We start from the raw sequence: 17,399 nt of genomic DNA on the forward strand, positions 1-17,399 counted from the left end.
CCGTCCGCACAATTTTCGTAAAAAGGGGTACAAAATTTTTGCTTCACGTATTAATATATAGATTAGAACCGAGAATTTTACATCCTCTCTGAGGAACGATGTGGAACCCCCAGAAGATCAATCGTTCAGAGTGATCGAATGCATTTCCAATGGTTGAAAATTTCCTAACTACTACTATATCAAATCTAAGTAACAAGTATAAACTGACCAAATGTACTTACAGAGTTAGCTTCAATTTCGCTTTAGCCCGTAATATTAAACTGCTGGGCATAGGCCTCTTTCCCCATGTAAGAGAAGAATCAGAGGTTCTTAACGTGCTCTCCGAGGCACGGTGTGGACACCCACAAGGACAGCACAAACATGTAGACCACGGCAAATATCTGCATGGCCAATGCAAATGTTTCTTATGTGCACAAAGCAGTGCTGTGACCAAACCGTCCGTGCGCCAACCCGTCTTCACAACAATCAGCTTCGAATAACCCTTCTGAAACGTATACCACGTGACATCAAATGACTATTAATGAAATGCGAAATTACTTTCAGATGTTTAACTTAGCATTACCAACCAAATAGAGAATGAAGACTCGGTGAGTACATTAAGTTATGTATGCTAAACTTATGAACTACCCTGATGAATATGTAATGAAAGCTAATGAGAAAACTAGAGTTTGATGCTTTGTTTGTCTTAAATTTCATCTTGCCGTAGAGTATAGCGTTTGAAAGAAAATTAACATACTTAAGAACAAGGACTATGTAAAAGTTTAGACTGTATTAATGGCGATGAAAAACATGTTTGAAAATGAGTTTCTAACATCTATTTTTTAAGCAGAATCTATTAAATTGATGTGTATTTTTAAATGCAAACTTATTTGTAGAGTCAAAACAATATAATCGTTCCAAAAATAATAATTTGACGTATTATTCTTCAATGAAAACGAAAACCAATTTATTTTTGATAAACTGTAGAGTTGAAAAACAGAAATACTTACTGACTCACTCACTTCAGCCTATCACAGTCCACTTCTGGACATAGGCCTCTACAAGTTCGCGCTGAAAATGGCGTGAACTCATGTGTATTACCCATAGTCACCACGCTGGGCAGGCGGGTTGGCGACCGCAGGGCTAGCTTTGTTGCACCAAAGACTCTGCTACCCGTTTTCGGCCTGTGTATTTCCAAGCCAGCAGTTGATTGGTTATCCCGCCATCGGTCGGATTTTTAAGTTCCAAGGTAGTAGTGGAACTGTATTATCCCTTAGTCGCGTCTCACAACACCCACGGGAAGAGAGAGGGTGGCTTTATTCTTTGATGCCGTAACCACACAGCATAAAATAGTAATAAAACTTTATTAATTTTAATAAATAAATTTAATTACTAGAAATACTGGATGACCCGCGCAGTGGTTGGTAATTTTAACTTCAACACTTTTATTGTAAAGAAATAAAGACCAATATTTAACCTAGCAGAAGAAAACAGGTTCTAGAAACGACGCAGGGCTAGTTTCTCAATAGTCATTTTCGGATTTCCGATTCGATATACAACTCCAAATAACGACACCACTTTGCACAATTCTGAAGTAATCTCTAAGATGAAAATCAAAACTGTTATTATCAAAATTCGAAACAAGTATCTGATACAGTGAATTATTTAGTAACTTCAAATCCGAGCAAGCTAAATTTAAGTCATAACTAAGTAAGTTCATTATATAATTCTAGTTGGCTGACTTGCAATTGACTTCAATCTTGTTGTGAATATTGAAACTTGCCAAAACCTGAATACTGTGGCGTTGACATTGTTACTTGGTAATAGCATCAAAATGTATCTATCTATCTATCTTTATTATCAAGTTGAAGCGTTGTGTGATGAAATACGCAGGAGTCGTAGAGCGTAACAAAATATTCCCTTCGGCGTAACCTTGTTGAATTATAGTATCCATGCGTTAGGCAGTTTTTTTATATTAATGGTTAAGTTCCGCCCATAGTGAATGTAACTGAAGAATTATTAGACATTTATTACTTTAAAAACATTCAATAAATTTCTTTTTCTGGTATCTACTATATTTTGATGTCGTGTTCATTTTATAATGTTTTCGACGTCAACCTCAAGAAGTAATTCGAACTTGCAGAAGATTGTAGCTGAATACTATTTCCAGGTAGTGTTCTGGTGCTGTGGTGAGTAAGGTATTTAACTGAGGTAGGGCACAGCAGGAATTTCCTGCTCAAAATATGGAGCAGCCCGACTGGGGTAGTACCTCGACCTTACAGAAGATCACAGCAAAATAATACTGTTTTCAAGCAGTATTGTGTTTCTGTTGGTGAGTAAGGTGACCAGAGCTCCTGGGGGGATTGGGGATTGGGTCGGCAACGCGCTTGCGATGCTTCTGGTGTTACAGGTGTCTATAAGCTAAGGTAATCGCTTACCATCAGGTAAGCCATACGCTTGTTTGCCGACCTAGTGACATAAAAAAAAGGTAAACAGAGTTCTGAGGGAGGGTTAGGAGAAATCTCATCACATCATCATCACAGCAGCTTTTCGCAGTCCGCTACTGAACATAGGCCAAATGGACTGGTTTTGTCGCACCGAAGACGCTGCTGCCCGTTTTCTGCCTGAATATTTCAAAGCCAGCAGTTGGATGGTTATCTTGCCATCGGCCGACTTTTTAAGTTCCAAGCTAAAAAGAACAAATTAGGAGAAGACTATAGGTATAAAAAAAATACACAGTAATATTAAATTCATATTTAAATGTAAAACATAAAAGAAAAGAAATTTTACAATATGTACACATCATACAAAATCAATACATAGCAAAAATATATTTTTAAAGTTAACAAAATTATGTTAGTGAAATTTACTACATGAGTTATAAAAATGAACTTAAAACTAAAAATCTCAATGTATTTACATATATGTATACATAAATATTTGTACATAAATCTAAGAGGATATAAAAGCCAAGCAGACATATCCACAAGAATGAGCCACGATGTTTACAAAATACCAATATTGTCTAAAGTACGTAACAAATGACAATTGAGTTCTGAAATCAGATTATCCCGCGAAATATATTTTGTTTCGCGAATATTTCCGATAAACCCTCCGCGAATCGAGTCAATATTTATTTAACGTTATTCTTATTTTAAGGCAACTCCCAAAAGGTTGAACAATTGGATTCCAACAGAAGTTTTAAGATTGAACACGCATCATTGAACTTTTAGACTCCCTTTTTTAAATTAAAACTCTTAGTAGAAAATTGATAGAAGTCACGAAAAAGTGCGTTTTTACGAGTAAAAAGTAGAACAATATGTATAATATATAAAATTCTCGTGTCGCGGTGTTTAAACTCCTCCGAAACGGCTTTTTGCAAGGGCCATACATGGCACTTATTCGACCTTCTACAGCGTTGTTATGGGAGACTTCAACGCTAAAGTAGGAGTACAAGGTCGCGACGGATCGAGTATCGGACCACACGGATTCGGGCACAGGAATCACAGGGGGCAGATGCTTGTCAACTTCCTCGAATCGGAGGGGCTCTTCTCGATGAACTCATTTTTTGAGAAGAAGCCTCAAAGTAGATGGACATGGTAAAACCCCGATACTGTGACGAGAAACGAGATAGATTTCATCATAGCGGATAAAAGGCATATATTCAGAAATGTCTCAGTGGTTAACAGATTTAACAACGGCAGCGACCACCGACTAGTACGGGACATTCTGAATATATGTCTCCGAAAGGAGCGGACCCGCTTGATGAAATCTACTCTCTGACCTACGCTACCCCAAATACTATGTGGCTCCGAGCAGTTCCAGTTAGAACTCCAAAACCGATTCGATTCGCTGGAAAATACTAGCGACGTGGACGAGATAACCGACAACGTGGTGAAGACGGTGTGTACACTGGGTCGCAGGCACTTTCCACCAAAAAAGCCAACGAAGCAGTCCAAACTTTCTCCCGAAGCTTTGGATCTGATGCGGCAGAGGCGCGAGTTGCCGGCTGCTTCGCCAGAATAGAGGCCTCTTTCCAAGAGGGTACGGAAACTTATACGCCGAGACCTCCGCTGCTCAAATATGAGAGATTGCTACTCTGATTGAGCGGAATAGGGGATCCAAAGTTTCCCAAAGACCGTTGGAGAGAAGCCTTCTTGCGAAGGTCAAAACAGCAGATGGCAGAACCGTCTGCTCTCGCCCTCAGTCCGGGAAGACGTTGAGAATTTTTATGGACAGCTGTACTCGTCGAGCACACACAAGCCTGTGACTTGGGACACCGAAGATCCACGGGCACCATTGTTGCGCCATTATTCGGAGTATATCCCCGACTTCGAAGAGGATGAGATTAGTGCAGTGTTCGGACAGCTTAAAAACGGAAGGACCCCGGGGGATGACGGAGTTACCACTGAGCTCCTTAAGGCCGCAGGGCGACCTGTCCTAAAAGCCTTAGCAAGACTCTTCAACGCCGTCATCCACCGAGGACCACACCGGAGGCGTGGTCCAGGAGTGTGGTGGTGCTGTTCTTTAAGAGAGGCGATAAGTCTCTGTTGAAGAATTACAGACCAATCTCACTTCTGAACCACGTCTATAAGCTGTTTTCGAGGGTTGTTACGAATCGTCTCGCCAGAAGACTCGACGAATTCCAATCACCGGAGCAGGCTGGGTTTCGAAATGGCTACAGCACCGTGGACCACATCCATACTGTTCAGCAGATTATTTAAAAGACAGAAGAATACAACCAACCGCTGTGTATGGCATTTCTAGACTACGAGAAAGCCTTCGACTCGGTCGAGACCTGGGCTGTCCTGGAGTCTCTGCAGAGGTGTCATATCGACTGGCGATATATCGAGGTACTAAAAAGTATGTACGTACGATGCGGCGACGATGACCGTTCATGTCCAGGACCAGAGAACAAGACCTGCTTCCCTCCGGCGTGGGGTAAGACAGGGAGATGTAATATCACCGAAACTGTTTACCACAGCGCTAGAGGATGTCTTTAAGACCTTAGATTGGGGGGAACGGCGGGGGAACGGCAGGGATTAGCATCAACGGTGAATTTATCTCTCACCTTCGTTTTGCCGACGATATTGTCATCTTTGCGGAGACGTTGGATGAGTTAGGTCAGATACTGGCCAGCCTAAATGAATCCTCCCAGCGTGTCGGTCTCTGTATGAACTTGGACAAAACGAAAGTTATGTTTAACAACCAAGTCATACCGAGACCGGTATCGGTTGATGGTACCCTTCTCGAAGTTGTTCAGGATTATATTTACCTAGGCCATACTATCCAACTAGGCCGCAATAACTTCGAGAAGGAGGCCGACGGGAGGATTCGGTTGGGCTGGGCGGCGTTTGCCAGGCTTCGTCGAGTCTTCACTTCGATGATTCCGCAATGCTTGAAGACGAAAGTCTTCGAGCAATTCGTCCTACCTGTGTTAACATACGCAGCCGAGACGTGGACACTGACGAAGGGACTGGTCCACAAGTTTAAGGTCGCTCAACGTGCAATGGAACGGGCTATGCTTGAGGTCTCTCTCAAAGATAGGATTAGAACTGAGACTTTCCGCGAGAGAACGAAAGTAACCGACGTAGCCCACAGAATTAGCAAGTTGAAGTAACAGTGGGTTGGTCATCTGTGTCGCAGGACCGATGGCCGTTGGAGTCGACGGGTCCTGGAGTGGAGACCACGTCTTAGCAAACCCAGTGTGAAACGTCCTCCGGCCCGATGGACCGACGATCTACGTAAGATTGCCGGTGTAGGCTGGATAAGGACTGCGGAAGATCGGGATGTCTGGCGCGAACTTGGGGAGGCCTATGTAGTAGAGGACTGCGATAGGCTGAAACGATGATGATGATGATGAAACGGCTTGACTGATTTTCATGAAATTGTGTGTGCATATTGGGTAGGTCTCAGAAGAGAATCGAACCACAGCTATGCTGCATGCAGCTTTATCATTACCCTAAGTTATGGGGGGGGATTGAGGGGTTTAATAATATATACGGCAAAACAACGTTTGCAGAGTCAACTAGTAAATAATATATAATATAAAATATGTAATATAAATAATATTTTCAAAGCGATTTTTACTTAACCTATATTTTAGTGAATTTCGTAATTTGTTTGCTTCACACATAAAAATAACAGAGCAGAAAAATTGTGTTGTTACAATTTGCTTCGCTTGAACGTATTATTTACTTAGGCCACGTTTACTGATTTTGGACGAAAAATGCTTTGTTTTATTTTAGACTAAATGTGTCCCGCGGTTTCGCGGTACTATTATAAAATATCTGTAAACCTTTGTAACTCGGATGACTTATAAAGGCGCGTGGCACGAAGCGACGTCGTTTCATTTGATGTAGTATTTTTCATTCGTAAGGATACATAATATGCCTGACTATAATAATGGAACAAATTACCTTATTATTATTAATTAATAATTATTTATGATCATTAATTCTTTGCATAGTTATTTTAAAACTATGACATCTTCAAAGGTATTTATTGAAATCAAATTATCTCGGGGACAATTTTGTTCAAAACGGAAATAGTTGTGATAAAAAATGCATTTATTTGGACATGGATTTATATTATGTATATAAACCATCTTCAGAAATAATGCATTATCTTAGAAAAAACTTGGTTATCATAAAACATTTTCTAATGAGTTAACATTAAAGGTTAACCTTGTGATGATGATTTACTAAGGCATACATAATTTTAGATAGCTTTAACCGTTTAGGCAGCGCACGCAACTAAAGCTCTCAAAAAAGAATACTTTTTTTTTTGAATATCATATCAAAAATTGACCGCTCCAGCGGGATTCGAACCCGCGTCTCCGACTGACCGTGTCGGCGCTCTAGCCAATTAAGCTATGGAACGATGTACCCGCTAGAGCGAAACTTTTGATATGATGATTTTTATTTTCGGTTCGGGTATCAAAGAATACTTTTCTCATTTTCGTAACATTTCTTATTAATACTCAGGTCCTATTAATCAAATAGTGGTGTTATATAGCCTAACCTTCCTCGAAAAATAGACTATCCAACACAAAAATAATTTTTAAATTCGAACAAGAAGTTTCTGAGATTACCGAGTTTATTTAAACAAACAAACAAACAAACAAACAAACTTTTCAGCTATATAATAGTAGTATAGATTGAAATCTTTGATGACCCTTTTAATATTTTGTCATAAAATGTGGCACTGGTGGAATGGAATGATCTCAGTATGTCATTTTAACACCAGTTTTAGCACGAATAACCGTTAAAAGCTCCAACCCTGCTCCTACATAGAGAAAGAGGTGCTCATGGCTCGCGCCATTTTTGGCGCAAGCTTGTGGAGATCTATCTCCAGCAGTGAACTGCGATAGGCTGAATTGATGATGAGTGATTAATATAAACAATTATGTAATTAAGCCTAAATTCTAAAAATTAAGTACGTTACAGACTTACGGTAAAGAAATGGTTCGACCAGGATAGTACCAAACGCTCGCAGACAATCGACGTAACCAGTTAATATAATGTGTTTCGTATGTCTCTGTCGGAAGTTTTAAAACCGCTGTATCTGCCAATATAAGACGCAGTGTGATGGAGTAGGTTCTAATGACGTATTTATTATATTCATCACCATCATTATTCCAGCCTATTGCAGTCCACTGCTGTACATAGGCCTCCACAAGTTCGCGCCAAAAACGCGCGAACTCATGTGTTTTGCCCATAGTCACCACCCTGGGCAGGCGGGTTGGTGACCGCAGGGCTGGCTTTGTCACACCGAAGACGCTGCTGCCCGTCTTTGGCATGTGTGTTTCAAAGCCAGCAGTTGGATGGTTATCCCGCCGTCGGTCGGCTTCTTAAGTTCCAAGGTGGTAGTGAAACCTTGTTATCCCTTAGTCGCCTCTTATGACACCCACGGGAAGAGAGAGGGTGGCTATATTCTTTGGTGCCCGAACCACACAGCACATTTATTTATTATATTACGTAGTACATATTTTATAGTAAGAATTTTCGTTCCTACAAATGTATTACTGTAAACGCAGACTAATATGACTATTGGAAGGTGTTATTTAGTAACACAAATAAGTCAGATTACAGGTTTTATTTAAGATCGGTTCAATAAAAATAAAGAGTTGGAAGCCAACGCCAACTTGGGCCGGAAACTGATCTGGAATTTGCTTCTGGTAGCATGTCGTGGCCATCGAAAACTACTTGAATTTCGTAAAAATCCAACTCGTTCACTTTATTTCATAAAAAAAAACAACTAAAACTATGGAAATATTAATTAAGGAATTACTCTCTCCTTTAATAATTTTATATTAAAACACAAAATACTTAGTTTGGACATGTTTTAAGAAAGACAAACCGCAACACTGCTACTGACCACGGCTTTTAAACTGAAGCAAAATAAATTATTAATCCTACTAGCATATTTAAAATAAAACAACAAGCTTTGAGTTCAAATAATTATATATAAGTACATATATTTAATTTACTTTTAACAAATAATATATTTTATTCTACGAATATGTGGAACTCCATTTTATTTAAACGTGTGCTGTGTTTAGGTATGTAACAGAAAATGTACATTTACACAGCAAAAAATTACGTTTAATTTTTAACCGACTTCAAAAAAGGAGGAGAGTACTCAATTTGACCATAATATATATATATATATATATATATATATATATATATATATGTATGTTCGGGGATAACTTCGTCGTTTATGAACTGATTTTGATAATTCTTTTTTTGTTTGAAAGGAGATCTTAAGTGTGGTACCATGATAAGGAAACCAGGATCTGATGATGGGATCCCAGAGAAATCGAGGTAAACCCTCGAAAATCCGCATAACTTTTTACTGGGTGAACAGATTTTGATGATTTTTAACTTAATCGAAATCCGATGTTTATCATGTAGTCACATTTCAATTTCATCGAGATATTATTACAACTTTTGGAGTAATCTTTGATAATGCGTATTTACTTGACTATTTTTTCTACTTACGTTGTATTATTTGTCGATGTACGGTTTTTTTTTTTCGTTCGCCAGCAAAAACAATTATTATTTTTCTTGATTTTCAATGCAAAATAGATAGCTGACTTAACCTTATATAGTTATAGGCTTTATAAATAAACAATAAATAAAAAAAAAAATAAATACAAAATAAAACATTGAAGAATAGCCCAATTTAGTGTGTAAAATGTTTAGTGATGGGAATTCTGTTGTAAGTACAGTATAATAGTATAGTATGGTAGTATGGTATAGTAGTACAGTTAGTATTATTATTCATTATACAAATCGCAATGTATCTGTGAACTGCTGGACACTTTTTGTATTTTAACCACATTATTTTTGATAATTTAGTGACTGCATGTTTCTAATCAGTAATATATAAATTAATGATAATAATTGATATATAAATAATATTCTTTAAGCCTATATTGTATTCTCGTAAGATAGCGACGAAGGCACACATGTCAGCAACAGTTTCCAAATTACAATTTTTCGTCAAATCAAGTCCCAATAATCTGCCCTGAAAAAAAAAATTTTTTTTTGACCCAATTCGCGTCCGCGGTTGAATTATATTTGTTAAAAGTCTTTTCATTGAGAAATTTCTGTTTCTAAGCCAAAGAAACAGCGAGCAGACGGACCAGCTGGGGCTTTTAATCCGAGTAATGTTTAGTCTCTTGAGGATTCTATTATCCGACCAAGTTGAAGGGAGCACGTCTTTCGTGTAATGATTCAGTCTTGATTATATTTTTAAGTCGTCTATCTTCTATCGATTCTACAAAGAGAAGCGAATGAATAGTCACTTAAAGTGTATTCGTTACATTTTCTGTAAAGAATAAAATCTGCGGTTGATTGCTCTTTTACGGTAAATTGGCATCGTGATTACTATTTACTAATGCGTGTTGGATTCTCATTCATATGAGACGACATATGTCGACTTCTTGTTATTTATTGTGCAAGCGTGATATACAGATTTAAAGTAGTGTTACAACATTTTTATCACGATTTTGTCTTTATGTATACTAAGAAGGTGGCAAACAAACGCATGGTCTGCGTAAGTTGATATCGTAGCACAACACTACTTGAGAACGCTAATATAATTAGATATTTATTGTTTCAATAAACACATTAAATTTATGTTGAGACAATTGCAAAATTAACTGTGGGATTTTATTGTACATGCGAATATTATAGAAAGAAATAGAATAATCTAGAAAGGGGACGTGTGTTTTACGCAGTCGAAAACTTGGAGTTAATATTTTGTTATTCTTTTTTTTTATGTCACTAGGTCGGCAAACAAGCGTACGGCTAACCTGATGGTAAGCGATTACCGTAGCTTATAGACGCCAGCAACACCAGAGGCATCGCAAGCGCGTTGCCGACCCAATCCTCAACCCCTCCAGGGGCTCTGGTCACCTTACTCACCAACAGGAACACAATACTGCTTGAAAACAGTATTATTTTGCTGTGATCTTCTGTAAGGTCGAGGTACTACCCCAGTCGGGCTGCTCCATATTTTGAGCAGGAAATTCCTGCTGTGCCCTACCTCAGTTTAAATTTCCTCAGTTAAGTTATTCGTTCTCGTGTTTACACTGCGATCATTACTATTTATATCAAAACATGCAAAATAATATCAAAATGTGCATTTATTTCTTACTATGTTATGTTTGAAGGGGTACCGATGGTCGCATAAAGGTTGACCTTAAATTTTCACAAAATGTTTGATAAATTACCCGGTTCATTTTTGGGATTCCCTACTTAAAGTAATCCTTTTACTAGCGTCCGATGGTCATATTTTGTAACCTTAATAGTTAAACAGCTAAAATTTTGTAATATGGAATACTACTACCGCTATGTTAAATAATGAAAATAATATGAAGTTAAGGCGTCCTCGTTCAAATAATGTATTTATCTATATTAAGTTATCTTTTAGGAAAAATATATTAATGTTGTATCTTGCTATTTCATCCACGTAATTTCCAATTTTATAGAAATTTCGAGATAAAAACTTTCCTTACAATCAGATTAGCAGTACTGCGTGTAACAGTAGCGATCTCTCTCTCTCCATCCATCCATCCATCCTCTCAATCTTTCGTATTTATAATACTCGTATTACGATCACTAAGCATTACGGAAGCCTCACTCGCGTTTGGTATTAACGTTATCTTAATCGCTCTTGCTTCCATTTCCGCTTCCGCTAATAATGTAAACCGACGCCAGCTAATGGTTTTGTTAATCTTCCCTTTCATGCGATGTCTTATTCATTGGTTTCAAGTGACTCAAGCCTGATTCTGTCTTAATGAAAATTAAATCGCTCGTTTTATTTATCGCTAGACAACCCTCGTGATTTTACTTGCGTTGAAATTTTTAAATTATTGCAATTTTTATGGTGTTCCCCAGGGTCCACATCTTAGCCGTTTTTAATTTAATCTTTCTACAGATATAATTCCATGAAATAGATTTTTAGGCATGGCATTTAAATTCCTAATGTGGTTTCTTAGGTCGACAAACAAGCATAGGGCTCACATTATGGTAAGCAATTACCGTAGCTTATAGACGTCTGCAACACTAGAAACACACAAGCGCGTTGCCGATCCTACCCTAAATGAGCCAGGAGCTCTAGTCACTTTACTCACCACACTTAAACTACACTGCCTGAAAGCATTACTATTTAACAGTTATCTTTTGTAAGGTCGAGATACTTCCCCATTTGAGCTGCTCCAGATTTGGGTAGGATATTTCTCGCTGTGTGGCTACGGCACTAAAGAATTTAGCCACCCCCTCTCTTCCCGTGGGTGTCGTAAGAGGCGACTAAGGGATAAAACAATTCCACTACCACCTTGGAACTTAAGAAGCCGACCGATGGCGGGATAACCATCCAACTGCTGGCTTTGAAATACTCAGGCCAAAGACGGGCAGCAGCGTCTTCGGTGCGACAAAGCCAGTACTGCGGTCACCAACTCGCCTGCCCAGCGTGGTGACTATGGGCATCTTACGGCGCATCCACCGCTCAAGGACCGGGCGCAAGGCAGCCGTTACGCGTCTACCATACGGCTGCTCCGCCAGGTCCTCCCCCCACCTCCGCATTAATGCTTCTTGCCCCATCCGGCGCACCCGTAGGATCCCGTCCAACGTGGGGTTCTCACCGAGAGCCCTCCTACCCGAGACGTATGAGTAGGTCTCGGCAAGGACCTCCGCCACGAGCTCCCACGGGGGGTCGCCAGCTAGAGCAGTAGCTGCAGCCCACGATACCGTACGATACCCCCGAATCACCCTCACCGCGACGATCTTCTGCGCCGACCGCAGTGCGGCCTTATTCCTCGCAGTGAGGCGATCCGCCCAAACCGGGGCACCGTACGTCGCCATACTCCGGCAGACTCCGGAATATAGCTGCCTGCAGGCGGCGCTGGGTCCTCCGAGGTTCGGGAGGAGTCTGCCCAGTGCACTCGCCACCTTCACGACCTTCGGTCCCACCATAGCGAAGTGTGGACCGAAGGTCCACCCTCCGTCAAGGATGAGCCCCAAATATTTCATTTGGGAGCTCATCCTGACCCTTCCCTCACCGATCTGCAGGGTAACCCCCGGTGGGGGTCCCTTGCGTCCGGTCCCGCGGAAGAGGAGGGCTTCGGTCTTTTCAATTCTGACACGAAGCCCCAAACTCTTTATGCGGCTGATCACGAGGTCGAGTCCGACCTCAGCCAGCCGCGACGCCTCCTTATAGTCTCGTCCCCGGGAGTAAACGAGAGTGTCATCCGCGTAGCAAATGACATCCATCCCGGGGAGGAGACGGCCTCGCAGGACCCAGTCGTACCCGATGTCCCACAGGATCGGGCCCAGCGCCGATCCCTGTGGGACACCGCAGCCGACCCGCCGCCACTCAACGGACCCCGACTGATTTTCGAGGCCTACTTTACGATCGGAGAGGTACGCCTCCAGCAGCCTCCCTAGATACGGGGGTACTCCGAAGAATTTCAGTGCCTCCCGAATCACTGCATGCGGGAGGCTGTTGAAGGCGTTCGCGATGTGCAACGACACCGCGAGCACCACCTCCCTCTTGTGTTCCGCTTCACCCGTCACCGCCCGTAGGCGTTTGAGGGCGTCGATGGTCGACCGGCGCGCTCGAAACCCGAATTGGGATTCCGAGAGTCCGGGTCCCGAGCCCTCCTCCAGGTGCTGAACGAGCCGGGAAGCCACTATTCTCTCCAAGAGTTTCCCAGCTTCGTTCAGCAACACCACCGGTCGCACCGACGAAGCCGAGTCCGGGGTCCGCCCTGCCTTAGGAAGTAGGCAAAGCCGACCCTCCTTCCAGGCCCCCGGGAACTGGCCAGACCGCAGGCAGCAGTCAAACAGTTTCCGGAGGCTATCGCTGAGGTGCCCGAGAGCGATCCCAAGTACTCTCCCGTGCACCCCGTCTGGACCCGGCGCCCTCTTCTTACTCTGAAGGCGGGACAGAGCTGCCTCCATTTCAGCCTCTGTGGTGGGTGGCGGAACACTCTCCTCCTCGTCCGGCGTCTGCCGAGCCATCGTGGGGGGCATGAAACCCTCGGGTTCGTCGGGAAAGAGTTCCCCGACGATCCTTCCCAGTTGCTCCGGCTGGAGCGTTTCGCTGATGGGGGCCGACTGGGCGCGGAGCTTGTTCCGCGCCCAATTATACGGTCGGCCCCAGGGGTCTCTCTCTAGACCCCCAACTAACTCCAGCCAGGCCTCCTCCTTGACTCGACATATGGCCTGCTGCAGGGTCTTCCTTTTCTCCACGTAGATCCTGCGCAGCCTGTCGTCTCTGTCCACGTCCTGGGGGCGTCTCCGCCTGCTCCGAGTATATTGCCTCCTGGCCCCGTTGCAGGCGGCCCGGAGACCGGCTATCTCAGCCGACCACCAGTAGAGCGCCCGCCGTTGGGGTAGGCGCTTCGTGAGCGGCATGGCCGCTCTGCAGACAGCGGTAAATGTGCCGCAGAGCCGGTTAGCCGCCTCATTCACCCCAAACTCCAGCAATGGCGGGAGACTCCAGCGGCCGACGATTGCGGCCTCCTCTGCCAGTTCCCGGTTGAGCTTGGAGAGTGCCCAACGTGGAAACTGGCTACCTGGACAACGTTGACGACGACGATGACGCCGGACGGACGGGAGCTGGAGACACCTCGAACCTTATGTATCGATGGTCCGAGAGAGTCTCCACCTCCGTTTCCACCCTCCACCCCTCCACTCTGCGTGCGATGGCTGGCGTGGCAAATGTGACGTCTACCACGGAACCTCCCGACCAACGCACGCACGTCTGGACTGCCCCACATTAAGCAGGGATAGTCCGGCAGCAAGCGCCCACTCCTCCACCTCCCTCCCTTTTGGGTTCGTAACCGGATTTCCCCAAGCCGTGGACTTGGCATTGAGGTCGCCGGCTACGAAAACCTGAAGGGGAGCTAGCTGCCTCACCAGCGGCCCCAGAACGTCGAGAAACCGTTCCAGGGCCGCCAGGTCACGATTCGGGGAGAAGTAGACTGCTGTGTGGCTACGGCACTAAAGAATTTAGCCACCCCCTCTCTTCCCGTGGGTGTCGTAAGAGGCGACTAAGGGATAACAAGGTTCCACTACCACCTTGGAACTTAAGAAGCCGACCGGTGGCGGGATAACCATCCAACTGCTGACTTTGAAATACACAGGCCGAAGACGGGCAGCAGCGTCTTCGGTGCGACAAAGCCAGTACTGCGGTCACCAACCCGCCTGCCCAGTGTGGTGACTATGGGCAAAACACATGAGTTCACGTTATTTTTGGCGTAAACTTGTGGAGGCCTATGTCCAGCAGTGGACTGTATAGGCTGTAATGATGAGACTCCGACGAAAGCCACCTCCCCCCGAACCGCAGCCACATACCCATGTCCCCTCGCCTTGATGACAAGGGGGGGTCCAGCTCCAGGCCTCACCATGATCGCCACCAAGCCCTCGGTGTCTCCCGCCCAGTGTGGGTAAGAAGGCACGGCATATGGTTCGGCGACGATCGCGACGTCAACACACCACTCCGCCATGGACTGCAAGAAAAGGTCCTGGGCCCCAGCGCAGTGGTTGACGTTCGCCTGGAGGACGTTGAGATGCCCGGACATTATTCGGCCATCTCAGCATCTGCTGTCACCACTTGGTTCCCCCCTTGGGATGTCTGCGAGGGGAACTTCCCGCGAGTTAATGGGGGCTTGCACGCCATGCCCCCCATCACGTGGCCCGCCGGCCTGCCAGCGTCCGCGCACACCGCACAACGAGCGGCGGCCGAGCACCCGGCAGCTTTGTGGCCAGCCTGACCGCAGCGATAGCACAGTGTGCTGTGGTCAGTGCCTGCTGGGCACGTGGCACTGACGTGCCCTAGTCCCAAACAACGGAAGCAGTGCCTGGGACGCGCCTGCAGGAAGTGGACGACCCCCCTGCTCCACCCTACCGCTATTTTCCCGGCTTGCAGCAGTTTTTTCCCTGCTGCTGCTGGAACTTCAATGTGGGCTGTCCCCGAGCCCATTTGCCCTACGCGGATGTTTCTCACGTGGACTTGTCCCGGAGAACAGCCCCCCTCCTTCGCCACCGCAGTAGCCAAGCGCTCCGCTGTGACCGCGTCGCTCAGGCCTGAGATTCGCATCTCTGCCCGCTTCTCAGGCCGGAACACCTCCACCTCCTCAGCCAAGGCCTCCTTTAGACGAGCGGCGAGGGCATCGGCCTTCTCCCCACACATGGAGCCGGTCACCTCGATGAGTCGCGCCCCGGTCGCCGACTGGCGAATTCGAAGCGGGCCTATTCCCAGCTCGTTGATGTCGATATTGCTCTCGGCCTTGAGCAATGTCGACCCGTACGTGGCCCCCCTGGCTACTGCCTCCGGCCGTAACTTAATAATTACGGCCGCAGAGCGAGGGAGCGCCAGCCTAGGCTTCGGGGTCTCCTTCTTGGCCGGCGGCGTTGAGGCTGCCGTTTTTTTTGTCGCCGGATTTTTCGCCGGCGGCGCTGAAGCTGTCCGTTTGTTTGCCGCCGATTTTCGGCGGACGACTTCCGTCCAGCTTGCCCTCGGCTCCTCATGGGGTATGGCCACCTCTCCCTCCTTCCGTTGAGTGGCCGCTTGCTTTGAGGTGGAGGGACCGAACGCAGTCCACTCCACCTCCTTAACCTTTCCCTTTCCTTTGCCTTTTCCCTTCCCCTTTCCCTTGCTCGATGCTAGGGGAAGGGTGGGGGGCTCCTCCGAGTCTAATTGGGTACCCACGCTAGCGCTAGAGACCGCCGTCATTCGGTTCTTGTTCGCACTGGTGGCCCTTGTGGCTCGCGCCAGTGGTCTGCTGTCCCTAGCCATTGGGGTGCCGCAAGGAGGAGCAGCAGGGAGCTGAAGAGCTGCCATGCGGTCGTCCACAATGTTGCCGACCATAATCGCTATATCCTGCATTAGGTCGGCAGATTCCTTTCTGCTCGTGGATTCAGCCACCTTTTTGCGGCTATCCTCGAACTCCCGTTTGTAAGCGCGTATCTCTTCACGGCACAACTCCAGCTCCCGCGCGAGTCGACAATTGTCCGCCCTCAGCCTCACCTCACCTCCCAAACGAGTAAGTATATGAATGTATACATAAATACACAATACAGTAGGTACTTAGCCGTCGAACTCGTTACTAATAGTAATCATTTCTTCCAGCGGTCAGCCGATAATAAATTATCGGTTTCAAAAGAAAGGTAAGATAAAGAAGGGTAGCTATTGAAGAGCTTAATAATTAGTCAATGTCAATGAATTCTATATATTACTATAAATAAATATCTTTGATGTATACACATCTCTGTTCCTAAGATTTAAGGGTTTAGTGGAGCAATATTTCATGCTTTCGTTTAAAATAAATCAATACGAAACTAAATTGATACGGAATAACACAATTTACAAAAGAGCAACTGCGTACATTCTTGCCGATTCACCTCTGACGAATGCAAATTCCGAATCGGTGGTAGTTTGACTTTTTATAATTGAGTAACTGAAACTATAACAAAATAGCTTGATATTAACCATAATTATTTTTGTAAGTATTAGTATAATTACAAATTGAGTAATGACAATTCAAAAGGCTGTAGAAGCCTAATTGAACAAAGAGATTTTTGATTTGATAATTAAGGTAGGCAACAAATAGCTTATGTAGATATTTTTTATGATAAATACAAATATTAATAATACAGAAATATGCCGTGGAAAGTGATAATGTTTAAATAATACGTTGCTAATTCATGAATGAACACTATACAGCTGTTACTATAATGTCGGTGCTTTGAAAGAGAGCTATTTAATAATTTTATTGTAAGGGTGGCACATTGAAAGAATTGTATATCGTGAGACGATATTATTAAAGTAATAAGTTCGACAAAAGAATATCGTAATTTTTTCTAATAATGTCCACGATCACATCACAAAAAGAATATAAC

General features: G+C 44.2%; 2 long non-coding RNA genes across 2 annotated transcripts in view; one reads left to right on the top strand and one right to left on the bottom strand.

Annotated features, from left to right (window-relative positions):
- Positions 1-17,399, top strand: part of LOC123665549 — a 156,445-nt gene that overhangs the window by 35,712 nt on the left and 103,334 nt on the right. The gene's annotated exons all lie outside the window — the stretch shown is intronic.
- LOC123665550 lies at positions 307-16,182 on the bottom strand. The gene is made up of 3 exons (XR_006745066.1): positions 16,108-16,182; positions 8,420-8,425; positions 307-317 (listed from the first exon to the last, which is right to left on the bottom strand). It is a non-coding gene; the product is annotated as an uncharacterized LOC123665550 (long non-coding RNA).

Source organism: Melitaea cinxia, chromosome 24, assembly GCF_905220565.1.
Source record: "Melitaea cinxia chromosome 24, ilMelCinx1.1, whole genome shotgun sequence".
Lineage (NCBI taxonomy): Eukaryota > Metazoa > Arthropoda > Insecta > Lepidoptera > Nymphalidae > Melitaea > Melitaea cinxia.